This window comes from Myotis nattereri (genome assembly GCF_964212035.1).
Source record: "Myotis nattereri genome assembly, chromosome: 12".
NCBI classification, from domain to species: domain Eukaryota; kingdom Metazoa; phylum Chordata; class Mammalia; order Chiroptera; family Vespertilionidae; genus Myotis; species Myotis nattereri.
The window spans coordinates 83,109,678-83,127,681 of record NC_138087.1 but is presented as its reverse complement, the minus strand read 5'-3'; positions in this window follow the sequence as shown (position 1 = coordinate 83,127,681).

Below are 18,004 nucleotides of genomic sequence, written 5' to 3'. Positions count from 1 at the left end.
TCCCTGTACTTGTATCAGCCACACGTGGTGGGGCCGGGACGTGGGGTGGTGTCTGGGTGGGCAGTGCCGCCTGGTGAGGGTGTGAGACCAGAGCCAGGAGCAGAGAGGGGCCTCCCAACACCCCACAGGGAGGGCCGTCGGTCACTGAAAGGACAAAACACCTGAACTGTGGACCGCTAATCGGGTCTGGAAGGTGCGAGCCCTTGCACTGACTCATTCCCTGAAGGAATATTCCGTGGGTGGCGTGGGTGCCAGGGCAAGGACAGGCAGAGCGGGTGTGGTCAGCCCTTTCTGCAGAGCTGCCCCTCCACAGGTGCCCACAGAGGGTGGGTCGCAGACCTCCCGAGGAAGGAGGGACCTGGGTGAAGGCTGCCCCTCCCCAGCCCACGGGGGCCTCAGGGCCCCACCCACACCTGCTGGGCTTCCAGGGAAAGGACAGGGCAGAGCTGCCCACCTACCTGAAAACGACCTCCTAGGCCTCTGAGGTCTGTCGGGGCTGAGCTGTCGCCGGGGCCTGGCAGCATCCACAGGCTGACCCTAGGCAGCCAGGTGCCAGGGCTTCTAGAACAACCAGCACCGCTCCCTGCCCTGCCTCTCCAGAGGTGGGAGCAGGTTGGGCCGTGGTCTTACCCGTCTCTCCTAGAATTCTCTGGCAGAGTCTCTATCCTGGGGCCACAGGCAGCCCAGGGGTCATTTGAAATCAGGGTGGCTCCTGCCTGAGTGGCTGAGGGCAGGGCTCGGGTAGCCAGAACCAGCAGTGAACACAGCCCAGAGGCCTGCACTGGGCTCCCGTCAGTCACCTCCTCCAGGGAGCCTTCCAGATAACACTTGGGTCACTCACCCGCCGTCGCCTGCTCTGTGGGCACCAAACTCCTGCTTGTGCGCCTGTCTGCATGGCTCGTCTCCCACCACCTCCATGGCAGCGCGGGGTTCAGACCCAGCTTCAAGTCGGCCAGCTCCCGTTTTTACCAATGGAAGCAGTGCCATCCAACAGAACCTTCTGGACTCACAGCCTTCGGCCAGCACTGCCCAACAGAACTTACTTTCTAACGACATCATCCAACAGAACCTTCTGGAATGAGGGAAATGGTCTAAATGGTGGGCTCTCCAATAGGGCAGCCACCAGCCACCTGTGGCTCTCTAGCCATTAAAGAATTTTGCACACGGAGCAGCGCGGTGGCTGCAGCCGCGGCCACCATGAGGGACAGCACAGCCCTGGCTTCAGACACAGGGCTCCCCCAGACAGACAGGAACAGCGTCAGCTGCACTGGTTGGGGGCCGACTCCGTCAGTGAGAGCACCGTCGTCCTCGTCACCATCACCATCCTCACCAGCGATCCTAACGGCACTTACTAACCTCCCACTGGATCCTCGCTTCCAGGTGCTCTAGGGCGGCTCCTCACCAATCGTCTCCAGAGGACTTGGGAGCGAGGCAGGTCATCCTCTGCTCAGTGGGGTGACGCTGAAAGTCTCGGGGGCTGCCATCTGCTTGGCCACCCAGGGCCAGGCCAGGCCAGGCCAGGGATAGCTTGCTTTCTCCCAGGTCACAGCCCCGAGCTCCCTGGGGACCAGACGTGACCAGGAACTCCCCTCCTCGGGCTGCGGGGCCAGGGCCTGAGGAGAGCCCGCGGGAGCCTGGGCAGCGGCCAGGGTGAGGGACCGGCGCCGCCTCTCACTCAGCCGCTCGGGGACACAGCAGAGCAGGGGATTTTCCTCGCGAGGGACTTTGGCTCAGGACACACTCCAGCCAGTTCCTGAAAGTGTCTTTGTTCCCAAGGAGATTGGTTCACACGGAGTAGGAGGGGGGCCCCGAGCACCGCCCCACGTGCTCCACGCACGCCAGGGGGCCAGAGCCCCGGCTTCCAGTCCGGGCCGGTGCCTCAGTTTCTCAGCTGCTGTGAAAACCATCCTGGGACTGGATCAGCTCTCGTCCACAGCTCTCCGACCACTTGCTCTAACCGAGGAGAGCAGAGCCGCTCTGCCAGGGAAGGAGAGGGTGGGCAAGGGTGCTCTCCTCTCGGCACAGGCGCCAGCGATGGCTGAGGAGCTCGATGGAGAGTCCCAGGAAGGCTCTGCCGTCCTCAGACCAGGGCCCAAGCCCCATGGGAAGCCGAGTCCTCCGTAGCCCCTGCTAGCTCTCCCTAGGACCCAGGACAGGAGACGGGCTGGGGGAGGAGGCAGCACACAGGCTGCCCCCAGGGGCCGGGTCCGCAGGGCTGGGGGGAGTAGGGGCAGGCAGGGCCAGGGCTGGACCCGGAAGCCACCGAGGAAAGAGCAGCCTCCACTGCCTCGGGGACTCCCTCACCCGGGGGAGGCGGCAGTTTCCATGCTCATGCTTCAGAGGAAGCCCAGCGACCCGACCCGGGGACCGGTGCGGTCACGGCACCCGGCCATGGCCACCCTGCACTGTGACAGCAGCCACCACAGCTGAGCCTGCATTACCCCTCCCCCACAGGCAGCAGGAAACTCCGCTCCCCATGGAGGCTCTGAGGGGCTGGTGGTTTGGTCCAGGCCACCCGCAAACACATGACAAGTGAGGCCTGCCTGGTGGCACCATGCCTGTCCCCTCTGCAGGGTCGTGGCTGGGGGTAGGGGTGGGAGAGCATGGCCGGGTCAGGCCAACGAGCCCCTGGGCATCGAGGGGAGGCGGCAGCGTCTGTCCCCTCCTCTGGCTGCAGCCTCTCCCACCCTCCCTGGACGTGGGGGGAAGGGACTGGACTCTCTTCCCTGCAAATCGGAGCAAGAGGCTGAGCCGGATGCTGAGCTGGACGAGGAGGCCCAGGCGCTCAGCTGTTCCCCCTGTGCTTGCAGGTCAGCAGGAGCCTGGCAGGCCACGTGCGGGGCACTTCTCAGACCTCCAGCAGAAGTCCCTGAGCTTTCTCCAGGCACTGAAGGTGTGTCCCACCCCCACTGTGTCCCTTTAGGCCTTTTCTGTTTGAAGTGAGCGGGGCACAGCCTTTGCCCCCCAAAAGCTGAGCAGAAGAGGCCCTGGAGCAGGAACTGCAGGACTCACAGCGGCAGCCTCCAGGCGGGGAGGCTGGGAGGGAGGAAGGAGAGGCCGACAGTCAGACTGGCCCAGGACACCCAGGGCACGAGGACCTGGGGGAAGGATCCCTGCCAAGACTGGGGTCCTTTGGGGGCCCCTCCTGTTCCCAGAGGTGGCACCCCCTGTCCTCTCGCCAAAGAGCAGGGGGCGGGGGAGGGGGGGCCGCAGGCTGGGGCCAGAGACCTGAGGCTGGGCCCTCCCTGCAGCTGGACCAGCAGAAGCAGGAGCAGGCCCTGGCCCTTCTGCGGCAGCGGGCGGAACTGGAGGTCTGGGAGACCCAGAAGGCCCTAGACGAGCTGCTCTCCAAACACCGGCTGGCGGTGAGCCTGGCCCTGCCCCATGCCTGCCCCTCTGAGCCTGCATGCTCAGCCCCAGCAGACAGGCAGCGCTGGTGGTCGAGGTGGTGCAGAGAGCAGCCCCAGGGCCGGCAGGGTGAGGACCAGGGTGAGGACCAGGGTGAGGACCAGGAGGGTGATGCCATGACCTGGTCGGACGGGACGAGCCCTCTCAGAAGTGACTCTTCTCCGTGTCTGGGGACGGTTGGTGGATGTTCTTACGCAGACATTTAGGGAGGCATTCCCAGGAGAGCAGCCAGGTGTGTCTGTGCGCACGTGTCTGTGTGTACATGTGTCTGTGTGCACGCACACGCACTCACGCACATGCCCTCAGACCTACAAGCACACACACACCTGGCCCATTTCCCTTTCTCTCTCCCCCTCTTCCTGCTTCTGGCATCGCACCTGCTGGGTGACTGCCGTTCCCTGGGAGCCTTCCAAAGCCACCCTGGCTGTCCACCCCCCACACTGTGGGAGGCCCATCCCCCACCTGACTGTGTCTGCTGGAAACCTGCCACCCTTCCCCCATCCAGCCCCCTTCCAGGCCCCTGGCCAGGCCCATTGGCTGTGAGGTTGCCCTTAATCCTCCACACACACCTGTCCTCACAGAGGCGGATGGAGAAGCGCGAGATCCAGGCCAGGCCAGGAGCAGCACCAGAGCTGGAGGGGCTGCGGCTGTGGGCGGGCCCGGATCCGAAGACCTGCTGGAGCGCTGTGACGGCCAGATCCAGGTGCGTCCAAGGCCGGGATGGTGGCGCCCGCCCAATGTGGAAGGTGAGGTGGGGGGTCTTGGGCAGGCGAGGTACCGGTGCTGCTGGAGGGAGTCGCCAGCGCCTCCTCACCGGGCAGGTCCCAGCCGTCCCTGGGCAGAGATGCTGCTGCGCCCTCCCGGGGCCCCGAGGAAGGACAGGAGAGTCCGGCCGGCCAGTCAGCCTATGCGGGTGAGAGTCCTCAAAACCAGCCACTCTCCACGTGCTTGCCCACGCTCCCTGCGTGGACCCGAGGGGAAACGGAGTCAGGCACACACTGGAGAGGCCCAGCGAGCTGGAGTGACTTGCCTGAGGCCACACAGGAAGGATGGAGCCGGGATTTGAACCTTAGTTCATCTGATGCCAGAACCACGATTGGGCCCGGGCACCACTGCTCCTGCTTGTGGGCGCAAGCTCGACACCCATGGGGCTTGGTGTGACTGGCAGAAGCCAGCAGGCGGGCTCGGGGGGCACCGTTATCCATGTCTCTGTCCCTCGCTCTAGAGCTGACTTCCTCTCTGGCATCATGTTCCTGCTGCTTGAAGGACCACCTTTACCATTTCGGGGTGCTGTTCGCTGGGGACCATATCTTGTAGCCTCTGTGTGCTGACCCAGAATTGTGAGGTTCTGAGCCTGGCAGGTGGGGACGGACGTGCTCCTCAGCGTCTGGTCCTCTGGTGCTTCATTCCCGGCACCGGGGTTTCCGGCCGGCACCAGCAATGGCTTCGAGACGGGGGGACAGGCAACAGCCTCCAGGCCTCTCTCCTCCCAGACCCTCAGCCCACCAGGCCTGGCTGCATCGGTCTCTCCAGACTCGCAGCTCCACTCCTCTCCCAGGTGTCCGGGGCTCTGCCTCAGTTTCCCTCCCCGCGCTGCAGCAAGAGCCTCTTGGGCAGGCGGCTGTGACAACCAGAGGTCTCACCTGCCTGGCTTTTTGTCTCAGGGATGACCATGCAGTGTTGCTGATATGTCTGGAAAACGTTCTTTCCTATGTGTGTGTGTGAACATGTAAACGTGTCTGGGAACGTGTGTCTGTCTGTATGCATCTGCATGCATACTTTTTTGTTTATTTGTTAAGTTTTTTCTCAGTGGGACATTAAATCCACACTCCAATCCCCTTGGCCCTCTCCTGGCAGAGGCCGGGTCCTCGTATGATCTTCTCAGAAGCACAGGGTCCGTTTTCCATCACACCCAGCACCGAAGGCGGCCGGCGGCGTCAGTGGCCAGACCTGCCTCAGCCGGGAGTGTGGGCTCTGCTGTCACCCCACCTGCTGGTGCTGTATCTCTAAAGGGCCATTCTTTCTCTCTGGGCCTCCGTCTCCCCGTCTGTGGAAGTGGAGCAGCTGGGCCCAAGCACCCAAGGCCCTCTACCTGGGTCTGGGTTTCTGCAGGGTCAGTGGGTTCGCACACCAGAGCTTCATGTCAGGCAGTGACAGCGATTCCTTTGGCCTCGTGGTTGGTGGGCAGCTGTGTGTACGGGGGCATCACGTTGCCGACATCCCACCTCTCGGGCCATCCTGTAGGAGCAGCCCCGGAGCCCCTCCGTGGCCCAGCCCTGCCGCTTTCTCTCTGCCCTCAGCGTCCCTGCAGGAGCCGGAGCCAGGACACGCCCCATCCCCGTTGCCCCTGGCCAGGCTCTACCCTTGGGACCACCCTGTTCACCAGGTACAGGGAGACACCCCAGGGGAAGAGCATAGGAGTGGGGTGCAGGGGAGGCACTGGCGGCCAATGTAGACTCCAATCCTCCCTCAGCTGCCTCTCTGGGGCCTGCACACCGAGTTCTCCACGGGGGCCCTTGCTTGGAGGAGGCTCTCCCTGCCATGGCATCCCCCACCCTTCCAGCTGACATCGCCCAGGCCCCTTCCTCCCACCCGGGGTGGGGGTGAGAGCAGGCATTTATACAGGCACCTTGGGCAGGGCTGGCCCCACTGCCCAGGCTGCACATTGCAGAGTCGGTGGCGGGCTCTCAGACCCTCTGGAGCACAAACAGGGGCCTGGACTGGGTCAGGACTGGGCAGAGGCCAAGGTGATAAGACCCCAGCTGCCCTCAGAGCTCACAGTTTGGGGAACAGTCCAGGAGGGCTTCCTGGAGCTGTTGGCCTGCTCCCCTGGTCTGGGCTCCATTCCTGTTGGGAGAGGCCGGTCAGGGAGCAGCCAGGAAGCTAGACAGGCAGCGATGAGGCCTCCTGCTCAGTCTGCCCGCCCCAGGGGAGCCAGGCCCGGAGCTCTCGCTGCTTCCTGCTCCAGGTGCCGGGGCAGAGCCCGCGGGAGGAAGAGCTGCTGCGCCTGGACGAGGAGGCCGTGCAGGGGAAGCTGCGCTGGGAGCCAGCCTGGCTAGAGTGTCAGAGGTGAGCCTGCGCTTAGCCCCCCGGCTCCAGCGTCAAAACCACGCCAGCTCACTCTCTGAGGTGACCCCTGCCTACTTTCCCGTCTGTCTTCCCGGCTGTTGCTGAGGGAGATGAGCACGTGGCTGCTTAAGCAGCACCAGCGTCAGCAGCACAGACTGTGGCCTGAGTGTTCACTTAAAAGTCAGGACACTTGTCCGTGTCCCTTCGTGACTGCTCCACGTCCAGGGCGCCCAGCACAGAGAGCTAACCAGTTCCTTCACCAGCCCCACAGCAGGGCCTTCCGACGGGAAGTGCTCACCCCGGACATAACGTCCTTACAGTGAATCCTAGCAGTGGGAACGCACTTTTTCAGCGTCTTGATGTTGCCACATTGGTCCCCAAAGAGGTTTCCCAGCTGAGAACCTCACTTCCGTGTACGAGGGTCCGGGCTGTGGGCGTCCTAGGCCACACCCACCCCTTCCCCACAGGCCCTGGGCTGGGCTGGGGCCGCAGGTGCTTCATCTCAGGCACAAAAGGGGTTGTGAGGGGGTGTGGGAACAGTGAGCTTGGCTGGGGCCACCCCCAGGCTCCCCAGCAGCCCACCCATGGCTCGTCCTGCTTGTGCCCTGCTGTGGGGAGGATGGGGGGGGAGGCAGGCGGGGTGGGGGGGGCAGGGGCACCTGGCTGGTCAGGGCTGGCCGTGCCTGGTTTTCACATTCACGTGCCAAGCTTGAGGGTGTCCCTCTTGCCACCACCCAGGTGTCCAGGCAGCCAGGGCAGTGAGGCCGCGCTGGTCTTGGCCGAGAAGCAGCCGCAGGGCCTTAGCAGCCTTGAGCAGGGGCAGGTAAGGCCGCCTGACCTGGGCGTGGGCAGGTGGTGAACACAAAGTGGTCACGTGACCACACCTGGAGAATTCCTGAATTCCCGAGCCCTCGCCACACCCCAGGCTGCCCACCTTCTCATCTCTGCCCTCGATGGCCTGTCTGGACTGGGGAGGTGGAGGGCAGGTATGAGGCAATTCCGGGCGCGGGGGAGGGGGGAACAGGAAGAGACCCGGGCAGAAAAATGCCAGACACACTATCTGTAGGCATGGCTCGACCCGGGAGCCGTGAAGAGGGCTTAGAGGGTCCAGGTGTCACATGGCAATGAGGGGCCCACGGAACAGGCCTTGCCAAGGGCTGGCTGCAGTCTCCCACCTGAGAGGCAGCCTGGCTGGAGGGCCCGGGGCCGCTCCCACACCGGGAGTCCTGTGCTGCAGGTGGAGACCGGGGGAGGGGGGTGTGGAGGCAGGGGTCATGACCCCTGGGGCCTGGGATGCCACCTCCCAGGGTCCGAGCCTGGGCAAGGCCGCTCTGCTGAGGTGTGTGCTCTCAGAGACAGCGGGGTCAGAGGTCCGTGGGGACCATGTAACCAAAGGATGAATTTAGCGGTGGGTGCCATGCCCAGACCTAGTGGAAGAGCTGCACGGGGAGGACAGGGGTGCAGCCAGCCTTGGGTGACACGGGGACAAGCACCCCCCTTCCCTCCTGCTTCCTGCTGGAGCCTACTGTTGGCAAAGTCAAGGGGAGCCAGTGCTCGGGGAGGAGAAGGCAGGGCGTCAGGAGAGGCGAAGGGAGCCCCCGACCAGTGCCCGAGTCGGTTCATCGGCGGCTCCTTTCCCACGTGCGCCTTTGTGCCGGGTCGGGGACGGCTGACTGCTCCTCCTCTGCCTGTTCAGAGGGAAACCCGATTCCCGGACAACAGCCGCCTGCTCTCGTGCCAGGAGAGGACACTGCTCCTGCGGCACCACCGGCACACCCTCTCGGTGCAGAGAGCCGTGGCCCGTCTGCAGCAGGAGCTCCTGGCCACGGCCCAGCTGCTGCAGGTGGGTGCTCGCACCTGGGCTGGAGGCTCAGTCGTGGGCAGGAGATGCTTGTCACCAGGGCTTCGTGGGACGAGCAAGTCCCTTGTAAAAACATCCGGGGAGGACAGGAACTCTGGGGGGTACAGATGGAGGGCCGGGGGGTGGCTGCTGACTCGGGGCCCCAAGGAGGTCTCCTGGGCAAGGTGGTCCTGGCCAGGCCCTGGAGGAGGAGGCAAACCCCTGTGGCCGTGGGAGAGGACCTGGGGCCAGAAGAAGCACGTGGTCTGGAGCTCCTTGGAGAGGCCAGGCCCGTGGGGACCCTGAGCAACAGGGCACCCCTGGCCCAGCAGCCTGTCCCTGGCTGCTGTCTCACGCAGGAGGCTGCGGACCTGGGTGGGTGGGTGGGTGGGTGGCTGTTCTCTGTAAGCTGGGAATGCTGCAGGGGGATGGAATGAGCTGGGCTCCATGATGCATCTGGTGAGGGTTAGCAGGTGCGTGGTGGGACGGTCACCAGGCAGGTGTGCTGCCTGACCGCGGCCAGCCCGTAGGAAGGGCACCCAGGACAGCTGACACAGACGAGGGCGTGGGCCCAGCTAGTCGTGCTCTGGCCTGGTGTCTGCACCATTAGCACCGGGGCTCAGGCTCCTGTGAGGGTGGGCACACGGTTTCAGCCAGGTGCCTACTCAGGTGAGCACTACGTCCACTTTCCGAAGAGGAGATGGACCAGGGGTGTCCTCGCCGGCTCACCCTCTGCTGTTTCTCCCAGGGTTCCAGCCCTGAAGCCAAGGCCCCCTGGGAGTGGGGCTCTGAGACAAGCCAGCAGCCAGAGGGGCCTGCGCAGGGCTCATCATGCTCTCCAACACCACTCAGGCCCTGCAGCCCCTCCAGCCACAGCCCCTGGAGGAGCCCCGAGAGCCCGGGAGTTCCCCCGTGAGTCGTCATGGGCAGCCCTGGCCCTGTGCTCGCCCTCTCCTCCCTCCGGGAGCTCTTTCCAAATAAACCTCACTAGGACTGACCTAAACTCACGTCACCATCACACTCCAGTCCTGGGTCCTGGAAATCCCTGGGCTGACTACCCTCATGGGCCATGGGCTTGCTTGTAGGGCTGGGTGGGCAGAGGATGGCCCACGGACCCCAGCCCTGTCCACACCCTGATGTGAGTGTGATCCTGGGAGATGCTCAGGGGGACCTGGAGGGGGAGCAGCTGTAGCAGGTGCCTGGAAGACAGGGAGCGTAAGTAGCCCCAAGCTGCCCGCAGAGAATGGCAGAATGTCTGAAGCTGGCCTGCCTGCAGGCATTGCCCTAAACCAGGAGTCAGGACAACAGCCACCTCCTTGCGGCTGCAATGGGGGCCACTTTGTGCTGGCATCAGTGTGCCAAGGGCATGGCAGCCTGTGTGGCGTCCAGGCCTCCAACCCATGGTGCCTCCCAGAGCTCAGTGGGCCCAGCTCGTGCACACAGGGCCGCACCCCGTGCCAGCGGTCAGTCTCCACACAGGGGTCTTGATAGAGCACGGCTCTGGGCCAGGGGACAGATGGACATCTCCCCCGACCACGCCCAGCACTGTGCCCCGTGCCCTGTCACCCCCCAGCAGTGGCCCCATTGGGGGCAATGCTCTGTGCATGGGGGTGCTGGCTGGGGAGGGGCCAGGGCCTGTCTTCCCTTGCCTGTGCACTGGCCACTTGGCCACCGATCACAGCTGCCCCTGGATGTGCTGCGAGTTCCGCATGTGGAGAGTTGTGGCCAGGCTGGGCACCGCGGAGGGCGGGGCCTGGGCAGGCAGTCACACCCTCTGCACTGCTTTGCAGCCCTGTCCCTAAGCAGGATAGGACACCCCCCAGAGAAACTTCAGCTTCGGACGTCCACCTGTGGCCCCTAAGGCCAGCCTGGGGAGAGGAGACGTCCATGGCCGATGGCTGGGTGGACGCCCAGGAAGGGCTGGTGGAGAGCGGCAGCCAAATGGGCCAAGGTAACTGCGGGGCGGGGGGCGGGGGGAGAGGGATAGCAGTAGTCAGAGGACAGACAGTCACTCTGGCCAGTGCCGGCTGGTCTCAGCTCAAGACACTGTGCCTGGGTGTCGCCCATCAGTCACGGTAGCCCTGAGTTCTTCTGTGTGACCCACGATGCCTCGGCCTTCACCAGGGGCTGTGACCACAGGGCAATAATCGCATTGGCAGAGGTTCCAAGACCTGGGCTTTAGCCAAATAGCTCCCATCCCTAAGGCTGGTGGCCTAGGACCTCCGTGCCTTGGTGACCCACAATCGCCAGGCCAGGGTGGAAGGAAGGTTAGGAAGGTGGTGATGGACAGATGTGAGTCCCTCCTGTGGGCCCCCGTGTCCCCACTGTCCCCACTCTGCTGACCTGGGCATGGCCAAGGCCTGCCCCTGCCCCGCCTTCTTCTCAAACCTTTTCTGGGACTCATATCAGCAGCTCTCCCACAGCCACACTTCCCGGAGCAGGCAGCCATGTGTTCTATGTCCTCACTGGAGCCCAAATAAGCAAGTGCTGCAGCTATTTTGCATTTTAAGATGTTTTTCATGTGGCCTCAGAGTCCCTGGACACCGTGTCTTCTGTCCTGTGCTCCTGCAGTCAGCACTGACGGTCTCTCTGCCTCACAGGAGACGCCCAGCCCAACCCCAGCCCCTCGTCCACAGTGGAGACCTGGGCTCTGAAGGAAAGCCATGCGCGTAGCTCCTGGGACCAAGGAGGGCCCTGCAGCCCCTGGGAAGCCAGTGTGAGTGAGTGGGGCCCGGCCTTGCTTTGTCGACCCGGCCATGTGGCTTTCGAGGAGATAACCTCATTCGTCTGGTGAAGGAGTCGACAGGACAGTCTTTGCCTGGGTGGCCCGTCTGTCGGGGGCCATTGGAGCCCACTGGGAGGGGGATGCCTGGTGTGAGGGGTCTCTAGGGCCCTGGGTGGCTGGGTGGCCCTTGTTCCTTCCCGTGGCCACCAGAGCACAGGTGCTCTCCCCACAGCTGAGGGACGGGACCAGTGCGGGTGGAGGTGCCACACCCTGAATGTGGCGTTTCTCCAACGGGTTTCCAGCAGGTGGTTGAAGGCAGCGCAAGCCGAGTGGGGGCAGAGCTGGAGCTGGACTTTGCCAGCAGCCCTGGCAGGGAGGCCCCTGAAGTGGAAGGCCAGTGGTCAGAGGAGCAGAGGTGTGGGGCCTGCGGGGGCTACCTGGGCCCAGGGGACCCTCGGGCAGGGGTGGGACCTGAGGCGTGGAGGTGGTTAAGCCATTGCTCCCGGGGCTCTCGCTGGGGGATCCTCACTCACCCCTGGTGCCCCGCTCACTGGCCTGGCTGCTGGGCACCCCCAGCCCACCCATGCCCTCCCGAGTCTGAAACAAGGATACCACCCAGTGAATCAGCCCCAGAGCCAGTGGTGGGGGCAGCAGGAGGGGCCCCTCCAGGGAGCACGTGCCTCTGAGCCACGTCCCCCCCAGCCCCCTGATGCAGTGGGGACTGAGGCCAGAACCACCTGAAGACAGGGAGCCTGTGCTCTGGGGGCAACCTCCCCGCCTCCCGTTGGGGTAGCTGAAGGCCCCCTGCAGAGACCCTGCGCCCCGAGGAGGCTGGGAGGGTGCTGGGAGACTTGCCTACCATGTGTTTGCAGAACAGAGACCTGTTGGCAGGAGGACCCCCACGACCCCCACTCCTGGCAGGAAGCCACCCAGCTGACCACCTGTCCAGGTGATGCCCACCCCCCCCTCCGGGTCCCCCGCCTTTGCACCAGGACCACCGAGTTCCCACTTAGGGTCACCCAAGGCTACTTCTAAGTCACAGCCAGCCTCTCCCGCCACCGCCGGGCTTGGGGGCCACCCCCTCCCCCTCCCATCGCAGTCCCAATCGGCAGGTAAAAGACAGGAGGTGGACTCCCTGTTGGAACATCCACTTTCAAACAGCAAGACAAGGCAGAGGCAGGCAGTCTGTCTCTAACGACAGCTGCGGTTCTGAGCCCCTGAGGAAAGTCCACACAGCGGTGACTCACTTCCTGTGGGGTGGGTGAAGCTGACCTAACCACTAGGATCATAGGGCCCACCCACGGGCACCGCCGGACACTTCTTCTGCCTCCATCGGGGCTTTCCGGTTCTGACCCACTGGCACTGACTCCCACTAGTGGGGTGTGTGCTGCTGCCGCTCCTGGTGCTGGGGGCGTGGCAGGGGAGGCAGAGTGGAGACTGTGGGTGACATCCCCACCCTCTCTTCTCTCCGTAGCTCCTGCTGAGGAGGCAAGGCCCCCCACCCAGCGCCAGGGCAGCCCCCCACCCCAGCTCCCCGTCCCCTCGGCCCTGGACTCCCCGCCAGCGTCTGTCCCTGGGACCTGCTCGGGGTCATCAGTGGGATCCCCCACCCCCTCCTCCGTGAGTGGCCTGTCCTGTCCCTCCCTCCAGGAGTTCCAGAAAGTGTCCGCCTTTCTGGTCCAGCTCTCGGATAGTTCTGCCTCCCTGTCAGACTGGGAGGCCGGGGACACCCCAGACGCAGACCTGGGCTCGTCCAGGGCGTCCTCTGTTGGAGCCTCCAGGGGGCTGCACGGGGGTGGAGAGCAGGCAGCCTGCGGAGCCCGTCCCTTGCGGGGCTCCCCGACTGCGTCAGGGCCAGGCCTCCTGCAGGCGGGCCAGCCATGGCCTCTCCCCAACGTCCCCTCGCCCGGGTCAGTATCAGAGCTGTCAGAGGCATCCAACGAGATCTGGGATGAGGAGAGCCCGCTGGAGCCTGGCATGGGTGCCCAGCCAGCTGCAGGGTGGCCCTCCCCTGCTGGAGGCTCCTCTGACCTGGAAGATGGAGGGGCACCCAGCATGGCACTTCTCTCCCCAGGCCCTGGTGGGGGCCAGAAAGTTTCTGGAACTGGTGGGCATCTGACCAGTGAAGTAGATGCAGGAAAGGCCGACTGGCCATGCCCTGAGGCTGCCTGCACTGCATTCCTCCCCAGTAACCATTCCTGCAGCAACTCAGCCCTGTCCCTTCCCTTTCCCTCGGGGTCCTCGGTGTCCGGAGGGGCCAGTTTCAGCCGAGGAGGAGAGACGGGGCCTCTGCAGGCCTCCACCGACTACCCAGAGCGGCCCCAGGAGGCTGACAGGAATCCCCCACGGGCACCTCCTGCAACACCCAGGGTGCTGGCAGCCCTGAGGGCTGAGAGCCGGGCACCTGGGCATGCGGGCAGTGGAGTCCCTGCTGCCCCAGAGGAAGCCAGCCTCTCTCTGGATGGCAGTGTCCTGCCTGAGATCCTGTCCCCGGTGGACGAGGTGCTGTCCTACGGCAGTGCCGACCTCCCGTCCTCCACACACAGGGATGCTCCTCCGCCTCCCGCCCTCCCAGCAGGCAGCAGGGCCACCCCCAGCCCCCCCTCCGAGGACTTCCCTTCCCCGCCCGAAGATGCCTCCACCAACACCTGGGAGTTGCCCTCCTTGTCCGAGGCACTGTCCCTGGGGCCCCAGGAGGCCAGCCTCTGCCTGGCGGCAGGTGCACAAGGCAGGAGCCTTGGGGACCAATTGGGTGAATCACATTCTATTGGGAGGAACAAGGTTTTGGGGGGCCAGTGGTCTGAACCTGTCGACTGGCTCAGGTCCCCCTGGTGTGGGGGGGCGGGCAATGCCCCGGCCGGGCCCCCAGGGCAGTCCATGCAGCCCCCAACACTGTCTGGAGAGGCCTGTGTGACTAGAGAGGGCCTGCCAGCACTGTTGACGGCTGGCCACACAGGGCTGGCTGGCCCCTGGCAGGGGGACCCAGTTCCCGCTTTGGACGGGGGCCCCTGCGTGGGCCCCGGTGGGGACAGGGCAGAGGTGGTGGATCTGGTTTCCACCCAGCTCAGCAGAAGGATCCTGTGCGACACGCTGGCTGTGCTCTCGGAGCTGGCCCCACTGAGCAGCCTGGGGACGGGAGAGCTGGCAGGTGCCGGCCGTGTCCCAGGCCTCACGGAGCAGCCACCGGGCAGTCCTGGAAAGACAGGCCTCAGGAAAGAGTAGGCGGCCTACAGAGACATCCGTGAATCATTGTGTGATTGTGTGTGATCATGTGTGCCTGTGCTTGCATATGCGCGTGGGTGTGCTAGAGGCCTCGGGAAGCCTGGACTTCCCTGGCATAGGCTGGCATGTGGATGGTCATTGGACGTGGGCCTAAAACTGGACGTTGGCTGCTTGACACCAGCTGTAATGTGGCTCGTGTGCACTTTTTGGGCGCCAGGCCCAGCGCTTCCATTGGCTCTCAAAGACGGTCCAGACCACAGAGATGGAGAGACAGGAGCTAGAAGGCTGTGGGGCGTCAGGCCAGCCGAGAAAAGTCCTGGACTCAGGGGAGAACCATCCTCAGGAGCTGGGGTGAGCAGGTCCTGGGCACAAACGCATCGCCTGGCTGAGATGCCCTCGGGCCAGGACTGCGCCACCAGCGAAGGTCAAGAGAAGAAGAGCGGCTCTGGGGGAAGCAAGGGGCTGAGGCCTCCAGCTTTGTCAGGAAATCAGTGGAGAGTTTGTGCCAGTGAGACTTCTGAGGCCAAGGGCTCCTGTGGCTGTGGGGCTGCCGACGCTGCTGACAGTGGAGGCAGGGCTGCCTGACACCTGCAGGGGCCCAGCTCCTGCCAGGGCCTGCACCTCGTCCAGCCAGTCACTTGTGGCTGGATGACTGGCATGCGCATCTCCTGTGTGCGTTGCAGATTAGAGGACCTGGCCACTCGAGGGTCGAAGATCCCTTCACTGCGACCCGGCAACCCCTGGGGGGACCAGGGGTCAAGGCTTCCCTAAATGTTCCCAGACTCCTCCTGGAAGGAACGAGAGCCCATTTCCTGGTGGCGTTCATTACCAAGTGTGCTCTCCATGGCCCCGTGTGGACCTGGACCCTTGTCAAAGGTGTTGGTTGTTCTGCGTAGGAAACCCATGCTGACTACCACACAGAGGGTTCCGTGAGGAAGGAAGTCAGAGGAAATGCACTGGGAGGAGGATCGAGACCTGCCAGGCGGAGGCCTCGGGGACGGGTCTCAGCAGTGGACACAGGAACAGCCCCAGAGCCGCTGCCTTCACGGACCTGCAGGACAGGCCACCGCAGCAGCGACCCCTCCCCATAGGAGCCACCACACAAGACTCCCTGCCACCCGCCCCTCACCCAGAGCAGTGCTCTTGCCACAGCCACTGTCCTGAGGAAGCCAGTGGACCCTTGCGCCAATTCGGATGACAGCAGACACTTAGGTCCTGTCTGCCTGTCCCAGAATCTTGCATCTGGGCCAGCGGGGGCCTGAGCCCCATCTTCCCCAGTACAGCCAGAATGCTGGCCAGTATTCCCTCTAAGCTAGTGCTCCAGGGAATTCACCAAATTCATTTGTACCATCCATCATTTATCATCTATTATCTGTCATTTATCCACCTATCAGTCATCTATGTGTTATCTATCACCCATCCATCATCCATCCATCCATCCATCCATAGCTGCACTGGCAAAACCCAAGGTGCTGCCTGTGCCCCCCACCTGCAGGTCTGGTGATGGGCCCCGAGACCCCTGAGAACACTGCAGGGCCCTTCCCCAGGCCCCTGGGGTGGCTGCTCAGGCCCAGGCTGACCTTGGTCCTGTGCCATCCTACAAACGAAGGTACCAGCTAAGACAATTCATGTTGACATGGCACCGGCTGCCCCGGCCCACCTTGGAGCCACCACAAAGGAGACGTTTGGATTCAGGGGGAAATGTGTTCATTCTCTACGCACACAATTTCAAACCAAATTTTGAGCTACAGTTTTTGTATTGATTCCCTTCTAGTTTTCTGAACAAATTAGTTTGTAATTTTTAATTTTTTTTCTATGTATGGCTGACCCTTTTGGATTTATGAGGCCGTGTGAGAGGAATTATGTATTTACACACATGCATTTGGCACAGCAATAAATCTCCCACATGGAAGCCCTGCAGGTCTGCCTCCAGTCCCACAGTCTCCCGTCTGGTGGCCGTGGGGTGGGCGCTGTCATGGCCATGGCTGTGCTCACTGCTGGAACCAGGGCCTCCTGTGGTGACCTCCCTGTGTGGCCGGCAGCCCTGCAGTCATCTCTCGGCCTGTGGTCCAGGCCCTTGAAGGGAGGCTGCTCGAGGGGACTCGTGAGAACCCTGGCCCCCCTCCAAGGACAGTGGCGTCCGGGGAGGCAGCTGTAACTTGACTGGCTGGAGGACTGTGTTCCCTGAAGTGGGAGACGGTTTAATCCCGGCCCCTGTGATACATGGGCAGAGGGCGCGGTGTCCAGATGTATGGACCCTTCACTCTCAGGATTACTCCCGTCTCGGCCTCAGCGTGCTCGCCTGGCTATGCTCCCCAGGAACCTCTTGGGCCAATAAATCATGATACCTGCCTCCAGAGAACTCATTATCTTTCATAGAAAATGATTATTTCTCCATTAAACCCTACATTTAATTTTCCTGTCATCTGTCTCTTTCAGTTTCTCCCCGTAACGGTCCCTCCTCCATGAAATACCTTCAGGGCTCGAAGTCCCAGGTCATCTGACCAGCTTATGAGGCGCTTTCATTTCTCACTCTGCTCGGCCATCACAGCCTCTCGCATAAACCCCAGTGAAGGCCACGGGGCCACTTCCAGAGGGGTGTGCCACTCACACTTGGCATCCATTTAACTGGTGACTTCCTGTGTCCAGGGGTCTGGCTCCCTGAGCGTGCTGGCCTCCCAGAGGGAGCCGGGTCCCTGTGGGGCAGGTCCCGTGGCAGCAGGGGACAGGCTGTCTGGCAGGTGCCCAGACAAAACCAGGCCCAACTAGTCTGTCCTGGTCCACACTGGCTCCCAGAACAATGCCCGTGAGCCCCACATCTGTCCACGTGGCCCTCGGTCCTACCCGCCCGCACTGCACCCCCAAACACCAAACTCCTTGGCATAAGTGCTTTGCACCGAGCAAAGGCCCCTTCCTAATGCCCCATGAGCACAGCTGGGAAAAGGCCAGTGGTATTTGCAAAACTTCACCGCAGGCTTGGGGACAGGACAAGATATTCTCTCTCTCTCTCTCTCTCTCTCTCCTCTCTCTCTCTCTCCCACGCCTGGCAACCTGGCCCTGCCCCAGGCTCTCTGTGTGTGGGGACCTCAACCAGCCCAACTTATTGGTACCCTCTGATCTCCAGACTCACAGCCAACCTGTGGCCTGGCACCTCCCTCAGATGTTAAAAAGGTCTCACAAATTTAGCGATCCAAAACAAACTCTTGATTTCCACTCTGACCCCCAAATTTGCTCTCCCACCCTCCCCTCCCCCACCATCTTTCATCTCAGCCAAGACCAACCGGCCAAAAGTCCTGCAGGCAGATGTGACCCCTTGTCTCACAATCCTGACTTGATCCACCACCTGTCCTACCTTCCAAACATCCCCAAAGTCCGACCCTCCTCGCCAGCACCGCACCCACCACCTCTTGGAGGGCTGCGATGGCCCTCACAGGTCTCCTGATGCCCCTCCTGCTTCTCACCCTGCAGCCAGAACTACATTCCAGCTCAAAACCCTCCCATGGGCACCATCACATTCAGTCAAGGCCCTAGTCCAACATCTGGCTAGGGAGCTTCGGGGTGGCCCTGCTTCCCCAATTCTCTCTCCTCCCCCTGGCTCCCTCTGCTCCAGCCACACTGGCCTCCTTGCTACTCTTCTGATGTTCCTACCGCAGGGCCTTTGCACATACAGTGCCTCTGCCTGGGCTGCTGGCCTCTTCTTACCTCCTCTGAGAGGCCTCCCCACCCGCTGGCCTGCTTTA